This window comes from Saimiri boliviensis, chromosome X (assembly GCF_048565385.1).
Source record: "Saimiri boliviensis isolate mSaiBol1 chromosome X, mSaiBol1.pri, whole genome shotgun sequence".
NCBI lineage: Eukaryota > Metazoa > Chordata > Mammalia > Primates > Cebidae > Saimiri > Saimiri boliviensis.
Window position 1 is genome coordinate 35,821,233 of NC_133470.1, and position 19,292 is coordinate 35,840,524.

Consider the following 19,292-nt stretch of genomic DNA (forward strand, 5'->3'; position numbering starts at 1 on the left):
TGAAATTGATTCTCAGAAAGAGGGGCTGCAGGCATCTGGCTCTACATGGGGACTAGACTCCTGCCCTAGATAAGCAAAAACCAAGGAAGACCCAAGAGACCTTGTGTGGATGAAGGTGAGAACCTAAGGGTTGAATGAGTTACTGACATTGGAATCAGGAACAAAACTAAAGCTGTAGCACACTGCATCAGTTAGGAATGATTTTTAAGCTGCACCTAAGAGCAAACCTAATATTAACTTGATTTTTTTCCCCACTTACTCCTTGCCTCCCTGAATTCCTCCAGCTGGGCCTGCCAAACTTCCCTTCTACACATTCAGCACAGTCCTGGATTCTAGAACAACCTATTGAGGTAAGAAATTTTCAATCACTGTTGGCATCTGTCCCTTAATCTGATGTATCTTAACATGAAGCCAATTCTCCATACTCTTTAAGCTCACCAGGAAGTTAGGAATCTCCTGGCACTGACCTCTATGCTTTGGAGTAGAGTGTCTGGTGGTAGCTTATCTCCCATCCCGTGCAGTTCATCTTCAGGAGTTCCCAACCCCCAGCCCTGGTTAGTATGATTATATGAGTCAAACAGACACTCTTAGTCATCTGCCTAGTACCCATTCCCACTTCTTCCTTGCTAACAGAAATTCAATTTTGTTTGGGAGCATTATGTTACTCCCAGGCATTGGACAATGATTTGTCTAAGCCAATTATGACAACTTTCTTCATTTTCCCAGCCTCCTGGGATGCTAGGGATGTCATATGACTCAATTCATTCTGGCCAAGATGTAAGGGAAAGAATATGTATGTGTGTGTGTTGGGGAGAATATGCTCTGGGAAATTTTTTCTTTCTGATATAAGAAATAGCCAAGATTTTATGGCTCTCCTTGCACTTTCTCCTTTTCTGAATTTAGACTTGATGACTATGGTTTTACCTCCTATTTTATAGCTTCAAATTTGAGTATTTATACTTGAAGAAAACTGAGCCATCATCTTTCCTCCCAAACTGCTCCTTCCAAAATTTGATAGTCCTATGATTTTACCTACATATATCAGTAACCCAGGCAAAGCTGAGGGCCATTCCCCACTGCCCCACACCCTATCAATCACCAAGTCTTATTCATTTGACTTCTAGACTATCTCTTGAATCAGTTTCTTCTCTATCACTACTGTCGCTTCCTTAGTTCAGACATCCATTCTGCCTCATCTTGATTGCTTCAATGTCCTTGATTGCTGCAACTACTATCTGCCTCCCCTCTGAACTCTCAAATTAGTCCTCCAAAAGTGAGCTTGAGTTTCATTTCTAAGATACAGATCTGATCAGTTTATTTCTTTGCATAAAATTCTTCAGTTGCTCCCCAGACTTTAGCTTAGATCCCTAAAGATATAACTTTTAACATATCCCCCAAAGGAATTTCTTATCATTCAAGTGTCTCAAATGCAAAGTATCTTTGGAATCATCCCTGCTGTCTCTCATACTGTTCCTTTTACCTGGATTTTTCATTCCCTCTAATTCCTCTTTAATAAATCCAATTTAACTTTTTAACACTGGTCTGGTCAATTAGTCATTCCTTCCTTTCTCAAGAAGCCCTCCACGACTCTCCTTTTTTGTCTACTTTAGATGTCCTCTTTTCTGTTCTACATCCACAATAACACTTTACACATGGATCTGTAATTTCCACCTATTTCTTAAGAGCTAATTCTCATTTAGATTTACTCATATATTTACCAAGTTCATCACTCATCATTGCTTTTCACTTCATACAGCTTCCTTCCGGGTTTCATTTCTAAAGTCAATACTTCAGTAATTCTTCCAGTTTAGATCATAACTATATGTTCTTTCAGACTTTGTTTTAAAATGTCTATATTTATTTCACCCTCACTTTCTTTCCACTTTTTGTTATGAAAAATTTCAAATATATAGAAAACTAGGAAAAATAATACAGCAAACATGCATATTCTCCATGTGGATTTGACAATTGTTAACATATGCCACATTGCTTCATTTATTACAGGCATCCTCACATTTTTGCCAGAGCAGAATACTTTTATTTTGACCCTATCTCTTTCTCCATTCTGATTTTTTTCTTGAGACGCTGACCTCTCTGGACTACATCCTCACACTCCCTTGACCTCTTGCTCTTAGTTGGGTTTGGCTAATGAGAGGATCAGACAGAAAATCAGAAGGTGCGCCAAGAGTGAGCAGTGGTTGTGTGTTCCCACTATAGTCCACTGCTTCTGCCACTAGATTGTCTGTAACTACAGCCATGGCTGCTTTTTCTTAAGGTCCCAGTAACTGCTCCCTCCTGTCTCTTAAGACCTGTGATTGGGAACCCCTATTGCTCTGGGGTGCTTCAACATACTTTGTTGGTTTCTTTTCTCCTGACTATACTTTATAGATAGTCTTTTTGTTAAATCTTTCTCTATTATTCCACTTTATCCACGCTTCTAAGTACTTCAATATGCATCTCAAAACAACAACAACAACAACAAGAAAAACTTTTTCTTAAGATTCAGGAGAAATTCAAAACCCAATGCAAGGAATCTAAGAAATATAGTAAAATGATACAGGAGCTGAAAGATGAAATGGTCATTTTAAGAAAGAACCAAACTAATATGATACAGCTGAAAAACTCAGTTCAATAATTTTATAATATAATTGCAAGTATTAAAAGCAGAATAGGCCAAGCTGAGGAAAGAATCACAGGGCTTGAAGACCAGTTCTCTGAATTAACTCCATCAATCAATCAAGAAAAAGCAATAAAAAAGAATGTACAAAACCCCCTGCAGAATATGGGATTATGTGAAGACACCAAATCTACAACTCATTGGCATCCTTGAAAGAGAGAGAAAGAAAGCAAGCAACTTGGAAAACATCTCTGAGGTTATTGTCTATGAAAACTTCTCCAACCTTGCTAGAGAGGCCAACATTCAAATTTAAGAAATGCAGAGAGGCCGGGCGCGGTGGCTCAAGCTTGTAATCCCAGCACTTTGGGAGGCCGAGGCGGGTGGATCATGAGGTCGAGAGATCGAGACCATCCTGGTCAACATGGTGAAACCCCGTCTCTACTAAAAATACAAAAAATTAGCTGGGCATGGTGGCACGTGCCTGTAATCCCAGCTACTCAGGAGGCTGAGGCAGGAGAATTGCCTGAACCCAGGAGGCGGAGATTGCAGTGAGCCGAGATCACGCCATTGCACTCCAGCCTGGGTAAGAAGAGCGAAACTCCGTCTCAAAAAAAAAAAAAAGAAATGCAGAGAACTCCTGTGAGATATACAAAATGACCATCTCCAAGACAAATAGTCATCAGATTTGCAAAAGAAAAAGTGCTAAAGGCAGCTGGAGAGAAAGGGCAGGTCATCTACAAAAGGAACTGCCTCAGACTAACAGCAGATCTTTCAATAGAAACCTTATAAGCCAGAAGAGATTGGTGTCCTATATTCAGCATTCATAAAGAAAAGAAATTACAACCAAAAATTTTATATCCAGCCAAACTAAGCTTTGTAACAGAAGAAGAAATAAGATATTTTTCAGAAGAGAAAATTTGAAGGGAATTTGTTACCACCAGACCTGCCTTACAAGAAGTCCTTAAGAAAGTGCTAAATATGGAAATGAAAGATCGTTACTGCCCACCACAAAAACACACTAAAGTATGTAAACCATTGACACGATAAAAGAACCACACGATTACGTCTGTATAATAACCAGATAACAGCATGATGACGGGATCAAATCCACACATATCAATACAAACTTTCAATGTAAACAGGCAAAATGCCTCCAATTAAAAGGCACAGAATGGCAAATTGGATTAAGAAGGAAGATCCAACTGTATCCTCTCTTCAAGAGAACCATCTCATATGCAACATCACCCATAATCTCAAAGTAAAGGGATTAAGAAAAATCTACCAAGCCAACAGATAACAGAAACAAATCATGGGTTGCTTGTTGGGTACCAGCCCCAACCCTGTTTGTGGGTGCCCCAAGCCCCAGCAGTGACGAGGGATTGAGAAAGGAAATAAAGACAAAGACACAGAAACAGAGTTTAAGTGTGGGTCCAGGTGACCAATGTAAAGTATGAAGACCACATTGGCCCTTAGTTCTGGTTTCCACAGATTTTTATTAGGTGCACACACTTGTTAATTGAGGGGTGGAAAGCAGGGGGAGTGGTTTATCAGGGGAGGCCTTGAAACCATTGTGGGGTAAGATAGCCAGGGGGAGAATCATGCATCATTAGACTACAATGAAACAGGTGGGTCTTCTAAAAGAAGCTAATCTAGTACACCAAGTTTTACTACCGATCTTATTGATATGCAGCTGCACCAGAACACAGCAGGTAGGGTGCCACCTGATCTGACCACACACAATGCATTAAGGGGCTTTTATCTCCCAGGCACTGTGGACATAGGGCAACCAAGATTACCCCATATTCTGAAAACATAGGCAGAGAAGGAGGTGTTCCACTATCTCTTCCCATAAGGCCTTCCTGCCTTGCCAGTTCCCATCTGCATAGACCCTCCTGGATCTTGTGAGCAGAGGTCACTGACCTTTCCCAGGTGCTTACACAGGCCCTCTTTATGAGACCCCTGTGCAGAACCCATGTTGGAAAGGAGTTCATGGGACCAATGCAGTGTTTTCCTGACTTGCAACCACACTGTGGATGTGCCACGGTTAATGGGGCACTCTCAGACACTCTAAATTTAGGCCTCCCATTACTACTTTTGCTTGTGCTTTTACAAGCTACAAGCTGTTCTCTTTTGTGCTGTGCTTTTCATTCACTATTGTTTATTTCAGGATATAAACTTCAGTGTACTGTGAACTCTATATTCTAGTAAGTAAATTAAACTTATATTTGTTTAATCAGTAATAGTAGAGACAGCATATGTCTGCCCTGGTCATCTGTTCCCACAGATGCTATTCTAATTTCAGACAAAACAGACTTTAAACCACCAATGATCAAAAAAGACAAAGTAGGGCATTACATAACGGTAAAGGGTTCAATTCAACAAGAAGACCTAACTATCCTAAATATATATGTACTCACCACAGGAGCACCCAGATTCATAAAACAAATTCTTAGAGACCTACAAAAAGATGTAGATAAGCACATAATAATGGTGGTAGATTTCAACACCTCACTGGCAGTGTTAGACAAATCATTGAGGCAGAATACTAACAATGATATTCAGGACCTGAACTTGACACTTGACCAAATGGACTCTTCATCCAAAAATCACAGAATATTCATTCCTCTCATCTGCATATGCTATATACTCTAAAGTTGATCACATGCTCAGCCATAAAACAATTCCTGGCAAATTAAAAATAATCCTACCAACCACCCTTTTTGACCACAGCACAATGAAAATAGAAACGAATACTAAGAAGATCATACAAAGCCATATAATTACATGAAAATTAACCTGCTCCAGAATGATTTTGGGGTAAACAATGAAATTAAGAGAGGAATTAAAAAATCATTTGAAACTAATGATAACAAATATACAACATACTAGAATCTGTAGGACAAGCTAAAGCAGTGTTAAGAGGAAAGCTTAGAGTGCTAAATGCCCACATTGAAAAGTTAGAAAGATCCCAAATTAACAACCTAACATCATACCTAGAGGAACAAGAAAAATAAGAGCAAACCAAACCCAAAGCTAGCAGAAGACAAAAATAACCAAAATCAGAGTTGAATTGAAGGAAATTGAGACATGAAAAACCATATGAAAGATCAATGAATTTATGAGCTGGTTATTTTTTTATTTTTTATTTTTTTAAATTTTACTTTAGGTTCTGGGGTACATGGGCAGATCATGCAGGATTGTTGCATAGGTACATACAGGGCAAGGTGGTTTGCTGCCTCCATCCCCCCATCGCCTATATCTGGTATTTCTCCCCATGTTATCTCTCCCCACTCTCCACACCCCCTGCTGTCCCTTCCCAAGGCCCCCGCAACTGACTGCAGTGTGTGATGCTCCACTCTTTGTGTGCAAACAGGCAAAGGAAAGGCCACCTCCCCAAGCAGCTACCTGAGATCAAAGCTATATAAATCCAACAAGATGGGAAGAAACCAGCACAGGAAGGATGAAACTATCAAAAATCAGAATGTCTCTCCCCCACCAACAGATCACAACTCTTCATCAGCAAGGGAACAAAGCAGAATGGAGAATGAATTTGGTGAATTGACAGAAGCAGGTTTAAGAAGGTGGGTAATAATAAACTTCTCTGAGTCAAAGGAGCATGTTCTAACCCAATGCAAAGAAACTAAAAACCTTGAAAAAAAGGTTAGACGAAATGCTAACTAGAATAACCAGCTTAGAGAAGAAGATAAATGACTTGATGGAGCTGAAAAACACAGTACAATAACTTTGTGAAGCATACACAAGATTCAATAGCTGAATTGATCAAGCAGAAGAAAGGATATCAGAGATAGAAGATCAACTCAGTGAAATAAAACAAGAAGGCAAGAAAAGAGAAAAAAGAGTGAAAAGATATGAACAAAGCCTCCAAGAAATATGGGATTATGGGAAAAGACCTAATCTACGCTTCATCGGTGTACCAAAAAATGATGGGGAGAATGAATCCAAGCTGGAAAACACTCTTCAGGATATTATCCAGAAGAACTTCCCCAACCTAGCAAGGCAGATCAACATTCAAATACAGGAAATACAGAAAACACCACAACAATACTCCTCTAGATGAGCAACCCCAAGGCACATAATCATCAGATTCACCAGGGTTGAAATGAAGGAAAAAATGCTAAGGGCAGCCAGAGGCAAAGGCTGAGTCACCCAAAAAGGGAAGCCCATAAGACTCACAGCAGATCTCTCAACAGAAACCTTACAAGCCAGAAGAGAGTGGGGGCCAATATTCAACATCCTTAAACAAAAGAACTTTCAACCCAGAATTTCATATCCAGCCAAACTAAGCTTCATAAGTGAAGGAGAAATAAAATCCTTTGCAGACAAGCAATTGCTGAGAGATTTCGTCACTACCAGACCTGCTCTACAAGAGCTCCTGAAGGAAGCACTAAACACAGAAAGGAACAACCAGTACCAGCCACTGCAAAAAAGAACCAAATGGTGAAGATCATTGATGCAATGAAGAAATTATGTCAACCAAAGGGCAAAACAACCAACCAGTAACAAAATGGCAGGATAAATTCAAGCATAACAATGTTAACATTAAATATAAATGGACTAAATGCCCCAATCAAAAGACACAGACTGGAAAATTGGATAAAAAGCCAAGAACCATCGGTTTGCTCTATTCAGGAGACCCATCTCATGTGCAAAGACACATAGACTCAAAATAAAGGGATGAAAGAAGATTTACCAAGCAAATGGAGAGGAAAAAAAAAAAGCAAGGGTGGCAATCCTAGTCTCTGATGAAACGGACTTTAAACCAACAAAAATCAAGAGACAAAGAAGGGCACTACATAATGGTAAAAGGATCACTACAACAAGAAGAGCTAACGATCCTAAATGTATATGCACCCAATACAGGAGCACCCAGATACATAAAGCAAGTTCTTAATGACCTACAAAGAGACTTATGCTCCCACACACTAATAGTGGTAGACTTTAACACTCCACTGTCAATATTAGACAAATCAGTGAGACAGAAAATCAACAAGACAATCCAGGACTTGAATGCAGATCTGGACCAAGTGAACTTAATAAAAATTTATAGAACTCTCAACCCCAAATCCAATGCAACTGTGGGTTGCAAAGACCATGAGAAAAGCATAGTGTCTGGGCTGGAGTGCACATTTCCTCATGGAACAATCCCTCATGGCTTCCCTTGCCTAGGGGAGGGAGTTCCCCAACCTCTTGTGCTTCCCAAGTGAGGTAATGCCCCATCCTGCTTTGGCTCACCATCTGTGGGTTGCGCCCAGTGTCTAACCAGTCCCAATGAGATGAGTTGGGTACCTCAGTTGGGAATGCAGAAATCATCTGCCTTCTGTGTTGATCTCGCTGGGAGCTGCAGACCAGAGCTGTTCCTATTTGGTCATCTTGCCAGCCACCAAAAATCAGTAGCATTTGTATACATCAATAACATCCAAGCTGAGAGCCAAATCAAGAATGCAATCCCATTCACAATAGCCACAAAAGGAATAAAATACCTAGGGATAGAGCTAAACAGGGAGGGGAAAGTTCTCTACAATGAGAATTACAAAACACTGCTAAAAGAAATCAGTCGTCATAAAGAAATGGCCAAATATTCCATGCTCATAGATAAGAAGAATCAATACTGATAAAATGTCCATACTGCCCAAAGCAATATACAGATTCAGTGCTATTCGTATCAAACTACCAATGACATTCTTCACAAAAGTAGAGTAAAACTATTAAAATTCATATGGAACTTTCAAAAGGCCTGAATAGCCAAAGCAATCCCAAGTAAAAAGAACAAAGCTGGAGGCATCACATTACTCAACTTTAAACAATACTACAAGGCTACAGTAACCAAAATAACATGATACTGATACAAAAACAAACACATAGACCAATTAAACAGAATAGAGAGCCCAGAAATAAAGCTGTACACCTGCAACCACCTGACCTTCAACAAAGTGGACAAAAGCACACAATGAGGAAAGGACTCCCTAGTCAATAAATAGTGTTAGGATAACTGGCTATCCATATGGAAAATATTAAACTGGACTCCTTCCATATCTCGTATACAAAAATCAACTCAAGATGGACTAAAGACTTAACTGTAAAACCCAAAACTATAAAAACCCTGGAAGATAAGCTAGGCAATACCATTCTGGATATAGACCCTGGCAAAGATTTCATGATGAAAACAAGAAAAACAATTGCAATTAAGACAAAAGTTGACCAATGGGACTCAATTTAACTAAAGAGCTTCTGCACTGCGAAAGAAACTATCAGCAGTGTAAGCAAACAACCTACAGAATGGGAGAAAATACTTGCAAACTATGCATCCAACAAAGGTTTAATATCCAGAATCTAAAAGGAACTTAAACAAATTAATAAGCAAAAAGCAAACAACTTCATTTAAAAAATGGACAAAGGATGCAAATAGGCACTTTTCAAAAGAAGACATACATGTGGCCAACAAGCATATGAAAAATGCTCAACATCACTGATTACTAGACAAATGCAAACCAAAACCACAATGAGATGGTTATCTCACACCAGTCAGAATGGCTATTAAAAATCAAAAAATAATAATAAATGACAGATGTTGGAGAGGTTGCAGAGAAAAGGGAACATTTATACACTGCTGATGAGAATGTACATTATTTGAACCATTGTGAATAGCAATTTGGTGATTTCTCAAAGAACTTAGAACTACCATTTGACCCAGCAACCCCATGATTGCGTGTATGCCCAAAGGAATATAAATTGTTCTGCCATAAAGATGCATGTGTATTGTCATTGCAGCACCATTCACAATAGCAAAAACATGGAGTCAATCTAAGTGCCCATCAATGGTAGACTGAATAAAAGAATGTGGTACATATACACCACGGAATACTATGCAGCCAAAAAAAAGAATGAGAGTATGTCCTTTGCAGCAACATAGATGGAGCTGGAGGCCATTATCTTAAGTGAACTAACACAGAAACAGAAAACCACATGCTGCATGTTCTCACTTATAAATAGAAGTTAAACATGGAGTACACATTGACACAAAGAATGGAAGAACAGACATCAAGGCCTACTTGCGGGTGGAAGATGGGGGAAAGGTGAAGATTGAAAAACTACCTATTGGATACTATGCTTATCTGAGTGACAAAATAATCTGTATATCAAACCCCCATGACACAGTTTACCTATATAACAAACCTGCACATGTACCCTTGAACCTAAAATAATAATTAAAAAAATAAATTTAGAACAATTTACACATACACACACAAAGTTTTCAAACCTGAACATAATATCATTATCATACAAACTAATAAAATTATGGGTAATTCTCTAACATCATCTTACATCCAGTCTATATTCACATTTTTCCAATTGTTCCAAAAATGGTTTTTGTAGCTGATTCATTCAAATCAGAACTCAATCCAAGGATCACATATTGCATTTAGCTGTTATGTCTCTTAAATCCCTTTTAATCCAGAAGAACCCCCTCATTTCTTTCTTTTTAGGTTAATCATTTTTTGACAAGAATACTTCATAGGTGACACTACCTATTTCATATTGCACCATATGGGGATGCAAATGTGGAGTCACTATTAGTAATGCTATGTTTGATCACTGTCATTCTCACTCTTGAGTAATAGTTGAGATGGGTATAAAATTCTGAATCTGCAAGTCTTTTTCCCTCTGCTCTTCAGCCATTGTTTCTTCTGGTCTACACTGATGCTGCTGCAAAATCTGCTGCTGTCATTTAATTGTTGCTCCTTGTAAATGCTTTTCCTTTACTCTTGATATGTTTTTGAGATTTCCTATCTGTCTTTGCTATTCACTATGATGCACTTAATTGTAGATTAATTTTCATTTACCTCAGGATTCATTGTGCTTTGAATCTGAGGATTCATACATTTCATTAATTCTGAAAAGTTATCTGCCATCAGCATATACATTTTAGCCATACTCTTGCATTCTCTCTATTCCTGGAGACATTATTATATATACATTCAACCTTCTCGTTATATCTTCCATGTTCTCCAACTCTTTTTTTTCCTGTCACTTTATCTCACTGTACATTGCAGGTGCTTTCTTCTGCTCCATCTTGAGGTTCACAGAGCCTTTCCTTAGCTCTGTCTCTTATTCTGTTCAACTCATCTATTAGATTTTTAATTTCAGTAACCTTTATTTTTCATTTTCAGAAATTCTACTTGTTTCTTTTTTAACTGTATCTGCTATGTTTTTACATACTGTCACATTTTTTAATTGTAACTTATACTTCTTTTATTGATTTAACTATTTTAAATTTGTTAACAGTCTTAGTTGTCTTATAACCTCATGTTCTTAGGGTGCTTATATTTTATTTATGTGTTTGTTTTTTTTTTTTTGCTGACTCTTCCTCATGGTGAATCATGTCCTCATATGGCTTGTAATTGTCTTTTAATTGTGAAGTCATCTTCAATAGCCTTTCTTAGATGGTTGCATGGGAGTCTTTTTCACCCTGGAGTGTGGCAGTATTGCTACAGAGGAGTTTTGTCTTTTATGTATAATTTTATGCCTTGTAGAATTCTTATATCATACATATAGTGTATATTTAGACTCCAAATGACTTTGATTTCTTATAAAGGACTTTTTATTTATGACCCAGAGTTTGGGGAAAAGAGAAGAGGATACTTGCCACTCTCCTGGACTTATGGCAAAGTTGTCCACTACCCTTTTGCATTCTTACAAGGTATCGACTTTATGCAAAGATCTGTTTCAGCTCTCTTATTTTATGAGGGACCAAGACCATCTTTTCTGACTTCACATCCACACTCAAACTCTAACCCCTAACTACTAAGGCCTATCTATAGTCTTTCTGACAGAAGTCTCAATGTTGCAGCATCAATTCATGAGTTTATTATTCAAACTTCACTTTTAATTTGAGCCTGGCACCTCAGGAGTTTCATTTCTTTCATTTCCAGCCTGTGCTAATTTTTGTATTATTGTATTACCGTAATTCCCTGAACTTTCTAGGCATACTCTTATTGCCTACCTAATTTATTGTCTTCCTGTCTGGGCTGTAAGCACTTTGAGGTCATAATCTATGACAGATTCAACCCCATATTCCCCAAGTTTAACAAAGTTCTTGGCTGATAATGGGTGCTCAATAAATATATTTTTAATGTCTGAATGAATAAATTCAATTGTAGTTGTAAAGTGTAATGTTCTCCTAGACATGAATTTACAATTAGTATTTTCTTTTGTGAATATTTATCATTATTCCACTTTGACCCATTGTATTGTAGAGCCTGGATTTTGACTTCAAATGTTTGCATCTGTTCTTTCTATGTTTTAAAGGAAAACATTTTTTTCTATATTTTAGAAGAAAACATTTTTTATGTACATTCCCTTGCTTTCTTTTATATGTTTTCCTATTATTTGTAGTATATTAAAATATAACAGTTAATTCCATTTGGTCTAAAAAGTAAATAATAAAAAGTTTTTCTGTCTGTAAAGGAAAAAATCTGTGAATACACAGATCTCACAAAATCTCAAGAACAGGAAATGGAGACCAGCAAGTCTGCTATAAACTGGAACCAGGAATAAATTCAGGAACTGAGGGACTCACTCTATCTGAGGGGCCATGTGATGTCTTTCATCCAGGACTCTCTGCATGAGCCTTCTTTAGGCTCCCATTGAGAGGATTCCTTCACTTTCTGAATATGCATACCCTATCAGAGTCACCCAAGTCCTGAATCTATAAGCCTTTGCAAGTTTCAGTATCAACTACAGATGGGAAGAAGACTGCTCCTTTTGCTTCAAGTTTTGTAGAATCACAGTTTAATTGGCTCAGCATAGCTTATGGAAGACCTACAGACCCTGCTCTACGCCATAAGTCAGGTGACCATTTTTGGTCTAGTCAACTCTGGGGGAGGAAGTGTGTTGGGTTCCCTGGCCTGCTGCCTACTCAGCAGGGTACAGACATAGGGAGATCCTGTCTAGAATGATTTCCCAGAACATTTATGATACCTGAAACAAGTTGAGGCATGCACACCTAAAACATGAGGGATTAATATGGGTTTACAGAATAAATAAGTGAGCTTATTTATTCTGTAAATAAGAGCTAGAGGGGTTAATATGGGTTTACAGAATAAATAAGTGATTGAATGAATGAAGATACATATGGGGGTGATTCAGCAAGAATTCTAAAGGAAAATCAGCCCTTTTCCCAAGCATCATCAACAAGGCATGACTTCATCTGAATTAAAACACCAACTTAACCTCATCCACTCCTGGGACCCTAAGCACATCCACCCCAAAACTTCCAAGCACCTGTTCTTATAAAGCTAGAATGAGACATAAGCCATAGAATCAGAGACTATTTAAGAGGATAGTACCCTAGAGGCTATTATGAGGCTTATTTCCTTTTGCTTCATATCTTTGTTATTTGTGTAAATGTCTGTCTCCCCCAGTAAATGTTAGACTCCTTGAATGCCAGAAATGTGTCCCACATGACATCTATGTTTCCAAAGCACCAAATATGTTGTCTTGCTCATATAATTGCCTGGCTTCAAATCCTAGTCTACCACTACTGGTTATGTAACTTTAGTCACTCCACCTCAGATTCCTCATCTGTATATAATGGATAATAATAGTACCTACCTCATAAAGTTGTCATGAGGATTAAATAGCTAATAGTGGCAAATAATTTAAACAGTTCCTGGGACAATAGTAAGCTTGTAATCAATGTCAGCCACCACTAATAGGTGTTGTTTTTAGACTGAGTTGACCTTTCAAAGACTCCTGAGACATCTGTTGACTGATCTTTGCATTGGCATTGTTGTTTATCTACCTTATGTGGGCCAGCTGTGAATGTACAACCTCATGGACCCTACTGGCATCTAGAGGTCACTGTTGAGGACAGAAGCTGTGTCCAGTCAGAATCGAGTTTCAGGCAAAGTTTTGTCACTGGGTCTTGACCCTAGTACACTGTCTTAGGACCGAGGTCCTTTCTCATCTAAGAATGCCCCTTCATGTTGCCTGGAAGCTGTGAAGTCCCCTCTACATAGGCACTTGTACACACCTGCACACACACACATTCACAACCTGGAGCACACAGCCTGATGCCTGCCCTTGCTCTTGTCATTCTTGCTGAGTCCCGGTTCCCCAGGACCTCTTTTTCCCTGTTCCCTTCCACCCCTCCACCCTCCCATTAACAATCTTACATCTCTTGATTCTCCTCTCTCTCTCTGCCTTCCCAGGTGACAAATAACTCCCTTGGTGGAACTTCCACATGAATAAGAAAGAGAAGAGGACTTTTCTTCCCCCTGCCAAGTTATATGTGTGCACTTTTACAAGAGCTATGGGAAGATACCCTGCCTTTATCTTATTCAAATGAATGAATCCAATGATGTGCATCTGTCTTAGTTTGTTTCTTCTGGAGTCAGAACCTGAGATCTAGAATTGCATGCAGGGCGTTCAAGAGGTGATCCCAGGATCCCAAAGAGAAGGGACATGAAGGAGACAAAAAGGAGGGAATATCCAATACAATAGAAGTGTGTTTTAGGGTTGCTTCCACAGGAATCAGGATTTGACCCTGCTAGGACATCCTGGGAAGTATGTAGAATGCTTCTGGACTTGTCCACCTGAAATAAAGGAGGCAAGAGCATTTATCCCTGGCTCTTGTCCTGCATTGATTGAAGATTTCCCCTTCAGGTGTTAACCTTGCACTTCTGGGTTGTACTTGTGCACTAGCCAAGAGTGCTATTTCAGCCTGGAGTAGAAAAATGGAAAGACTAGAGGTCTGTACATGAGGTGGAATGCTGCCAGTTGGAGGTGAGTCTGAGCTTCAGCCTCTAGCTGAAGCTTGCCAGAGGATGCAGTTCTGTACACCAGAGTGTCTGAAACCACATTGCAGTCCAGGCGAAAGATATGTGAGTACAGGCATCAGAGAAGCAGTGGATAGGGCCCATCCTCTCTGTATAAGAGGCACCTAGCTGAGAACAGACAGGAGGGTAGAAATTGTTCCCGTACACCACCACCTCCTTGTCCTTGCTGCCTGTTCTTTCCTGGAGGATGACAGAGACCTTAGACTGAATAAAACACAGCTTCAACCTGTCTGGAGTCCTGAAGCCTGGCTAAGCATGGCAAAACTAGTACATAACAGCCTATCTTAAACCAAGTTGTAAAGGTTGGCTGGATTCTGAACTGACGCTGTACCACCAACCTCCCGGATTCCATGGTTGGCTGTGCTTTTGTGTCCATTTTCATTAAAACCAACTCATGGCCTGGTCAGAGGAGCAGCAGAAGGGTCCTAAAGGGTTCCATCTGAAGTGATCATCATTTCTCTTCCTTGATGGATCTGAGAAACTTTAGGCAGCCCACCAAGACTCAGAGAGAAGCCCTCTGATCTCTGGAAGGTCCTATTTTATCAGTCTGAGAGACCTCAAGCTGGGTGACTGGAAACTGACATTTATTTATTTATAAAATTTGTATTTATTTATTTATGAAATTTGTAACTGTGGAAATTAGCCTTAGAAGTTGTAGACCCATTACTATTAGCTTTATCGTCCTCCTAAGACATACCCCGAGGCATCCTCCAGATTGAATCCTATTGTGCTTTGCAATAAACCCATAATTGATAATGCCACGGAGCTTTAATATGGATGGAGAAATGAAATCTAGAAAGTAAATACATTCAGCATTTTGCTAGCAGGCTGAATTTAAAACTGATTTTCTGAACCTACCAGGATTATTCCTCCTCAGTAATGATTTAATTTGAGTGAGCCACCCTGAGAGCTCTTGTGGGTGCGGGGAGGGAGGACAAGTGTAGCCTGGTTTCTCACAGGGGCCCCTTAAAGAACTTTATCCTGCATTTTGCACCTGTAAGTTTGTGAAGATAAAATTAAACTCTGAAATTATACATGATGGGCCAGTATATAACACAGGCATCCAGGCCCTGGCTGCTGTTCCAGTGTCCTGATGTAATCACCTGTCACTAACTCTGGTAGCAGAGGGACACTGATTTGGTTCGCTTCCACAAGTTGAGCACTTATGATGTGTTCCTACATGAGGTGGGTAGCAGCAGAGAGGGACAGGTCAGAGAAAGGAAGGCTATATTCATAACTCCTGGCCTGGAGAGAGCCACTCTGGCTGCAGGTGTTGGGAGAGCCTCCATAGGAGGTGGTCTGTCTGGCTGCCTCTTAGGAGAATGGAGCCCTGAGAAAATCCATTTCACTTGACTCCTAATAGACTTGCAGGAAGACAGGAGAGGAGAGGCCAGATTGCCACCCTCTCTTGATCACCAGCCATCAAAAAGAGGGTTAGCAGTCAGCTATCCACTGGATGGGATTGTGTGGTTCAAAGTGTGAATTCTGGAGCCAGACTGCTTAGGCTCAAGTACTGGCTTATCACTTGCTAATGGTGTGAACTTGGAACAATTGTGTACCCTCTCTCTGGGCATCAGTTTCTTGAATTGTGAAAGTGGGATGTGGAAGATTCAGTTGCCCAGGAAGCCAATCCTAAGATGGAGACTGGCATGCAGGAAGGTTATTAGGACACACTCTCCAGACCAACACTTGTGAAAGGGTAGGAAGCAATGCAGGTCAATGGAGAACTACAGATGTAAAGGAATCACATCAATGAATGCCTCAGCAGACCTCCCTCTTGGGGGAATCTGACATTGGGATGATCCAGGGTTCGGGTGCAGAGTTGGGCCTTTTTACTCCTGTATTGATCAGTAATTGCATGGGGGTTGCTGACTCTTTTAAAATCAGACATTCCTGAAGAGACTGATAGCTTAGGGCCATCTGTAGACAGCCATCCCAGCAAGAAGGTGGGGAGAGGAACAGAGAAAAAGAAATTCTTGTTCATAAAGAGGCTGAGGGAGTTGGGGGAGGCATACAGTTTCCACTGCAGTCCATAAATACAAGAACCAACTACACAAACTTAGGTGGCTTAATATGCACACAATATTGATGACAGCAGTGTCTGGAACACAGTAGGTGCTATGGAAGGAAGTGTTAGCTGTTTTTATTATAAAGTGCTCAGCCCTCTTCCCATTTAAAGAACCCAGACAATCGGCTATAACAGTGTGGGCAATTTTATGGAGAGAGTGCATAAGAGTATAAGAGGAAACCTTAAGGAGTGGCAAGCTTTTGTTCTGGGTTCAGCTGGCCTTCATTTATTCCTAGCACTCATTGTGAGGAGAAGCAGGCTCTGTATGTGGGGGGACACTGCTAACAGAGATGACATGCTTCTTTCCTTTACTAGTTCTGGGTAAAACAATGAAACAGGCCAAGGTGATGTATTCATTTGTGTGGGCTGCCATAACAAAGTACCACAGGCTGGGTGGTTTAAGCAACAGAAATGCATTTCCTCACAATTCAATGGGGTGGAAGTCCAAAATCAAAGTGATGGCAGAGTTGGTTTTTTCTGAGGCCTCTTTCCTTGCCTTGTGGAGGGCTGCCCTTCACTGTGCATCCTGTGTCTTGCATGTGTACTCCTGGTGTCTCTCTCTGTGTCCAAATTTCCACTTCTTATAAGGACATCAGCCCTATTGGATAAAGGACCTACCCTAATAGCCTTATTTAACTTAATCATATCGTTAAAGGCCTTGTGGCCAAATACAGTCACATTCTGAAGTACTAGGGATTAAGGCTTCAACATGTGAATTTGGTAGGGGGGAACACAGTTATTCCCCTATTTCCTCATTTGGAATCTGCTCACCCCCTCCAGCTGCACTTCCTTACCTCATTCCACTCCTCTACTCCTCCCCTGCCCCCACCACCAAATGCTCACCTGGCTATGCTCTAACCCTGCTAGGTCCCTTTGTACTTCCTTCCTATCAGTGCTTACCTGTTTATTGTCCCATTTCCTCAGAGCTATGCTGGATGCCTAGTTTGCTTGTGACTGAAAACCAAATTATACTAAGGTATAAATGGCTGAGTACACTAACCTGGATTTTAATTGTATTTTTACAATAAAGATACTTCTTGTGGTGATAATTTCATGGGGTGTGGATGACTTTTGTTGATGGGTGAATGGTAAGACATTTTAGAGCTGGTGACAGGTTTGGACTTATTGGCTAAATCACACTGAGATTTTGTCATCTAGCCCCGGGCTTCACATAGTTAAAGGTGCACAGGAATCCCCTTGGGGTCTTGTTAAAATTCAGATTCTGAATCAAGAGGTCTGGGTGAAGCCTGACATTCTGCATTTCTAACCAGCTCCCAGCTGCTGCTGATGCTGCTGGTCCAAGTGCCACACTTTGAGAAGCAAAGGCCTAGACCACATGTTTGTAATTTGGGATGTCCCCTATGGCTCTGCCCTCAGTGGCTACAATTGCTCTGGCTTTGGGTCATGAGGGTCTGTCTCACAATGCTGAGGGGGGTTTCTGGAGAGAAGGGACCTCAGAGACCTCCACGTCTATGGATCCAGTCCACATTCTTCTCCTTCAGTGCAGTCTTGGGTAGGGAGGAAGGGTGAATTTGGGCAGAAGGGAGCAATGGCACAGGAAAAAAGACAGGATCTCTCAGTTGAGGAGGTTGTAGGGAATATTTCATGAGAAAGTAACCAGTATTTCAAAGGAAGGAGATGATGGAAGCTTCCACAAACCACGTGGACCAAAAGCAGGTGTAGTCCCAGGGGAGCCATGAATCTACAAGCCACAGTGGCAGATCTGGAATTGTGGAAAGAAATGGGGGTCTGGGAGAGCTGGCCGACAATTACCAGAAATAGGCTGGTGGTCTGGGCAATGTGGGTGGGCCAGCAGAACTTCAGGACCATGAGGAGATAGACATTCCCCCCATGATCATCACATTTGGAAGGATTTTGCAACTTAGCTATAATTATTGTATAATAATTCACTCATTTCCAGTTTTTAAAATAAAAAGAAATACAGTTATAAAACAGGGCTTCTGATTAGCATAATCTAAAGTTTTCCCGTATTTATTCCAGCGAAGATGTATGCAGTGCCAAAGCAAAGGTATTTGACTTGTGAGTTGCCTGGTGGGCTTCTCAAAGACAAACACATGGTTTACCATCTGGATTTTGGAAATACTGACAACAGTAGATGCCTTCCCATTACTTACCTCCTCTGTATCCTGAGTCAAGGGATGTCAAGCTAGCCAAACTGACTTAGCACAAGACTCATTTTAGAGATGACCAAGTTTGTGCCCAGAAAAGGTAAAAAAGGACCCTTGGTCCCTGTTGAAAAAGAAGAACAAAGCAGTGGCATGCTAGGCAGGATGAAGGGCAGGCCAGATCTCTCCCCTGAACCAAACAAGGAACAGTTATTTAAGCCCTCTGTTTCTAAATGTCAGATGAAGTTCAGAAGACATAAGTTCCACTAAATAAGTCTTGATTAAGCCCCTGTTTTGAGGAAGGCAGAAACTGTGGTTGACTCTGGAAGATAGGGATGACCAGCACAGGTTTCTGCCCCAAGAGCCCTAAGTGTGAGTTAGATTGGCAAGGCTGACATTGAGCCCACCCTGAACCACATCACTTCAGGACACATAACTCTTTGATAAGGCTTTTTTATTTCCTCTAAGATTTTTCTGGATATCAACCCAAAATTCCACTCTCCACTCATGCATTCACTCACCCACCACTTATTTTTCATCCATCCACTGTCTTACAACCACTCCTATATCCAATCCACCTATTCACCACCCATCCACCTATTGGTCCACCCACTTGCCTCCCA

General features: G+C 40.4%; 1 long non-coding RNA gene across 1 annotated transcript in view; it reads left to right on the top strand.

Annotated features, from left to right (window-relative positions):
* LOC104650730 (uncharacterized) overlaps positions 1 to 18,649 on the top strand; it is a 42,917-nt gene extending 24,268 nt beyond the window's left edge. The window contains exons 2-3 of the long non-coding RNA XR_744320.3: positions 285 to 350; positions 13,849 to 18,649. This is a non-coding gene — a long non-coding RNA (uncharacterized LOC104650730). The remainder of the gene's footprint in view (positions 1 to 284; positions 351 to 13,848) is intronic.
* Positions 18,650 to 19,292: the final 643 nt, after the last annotated feature.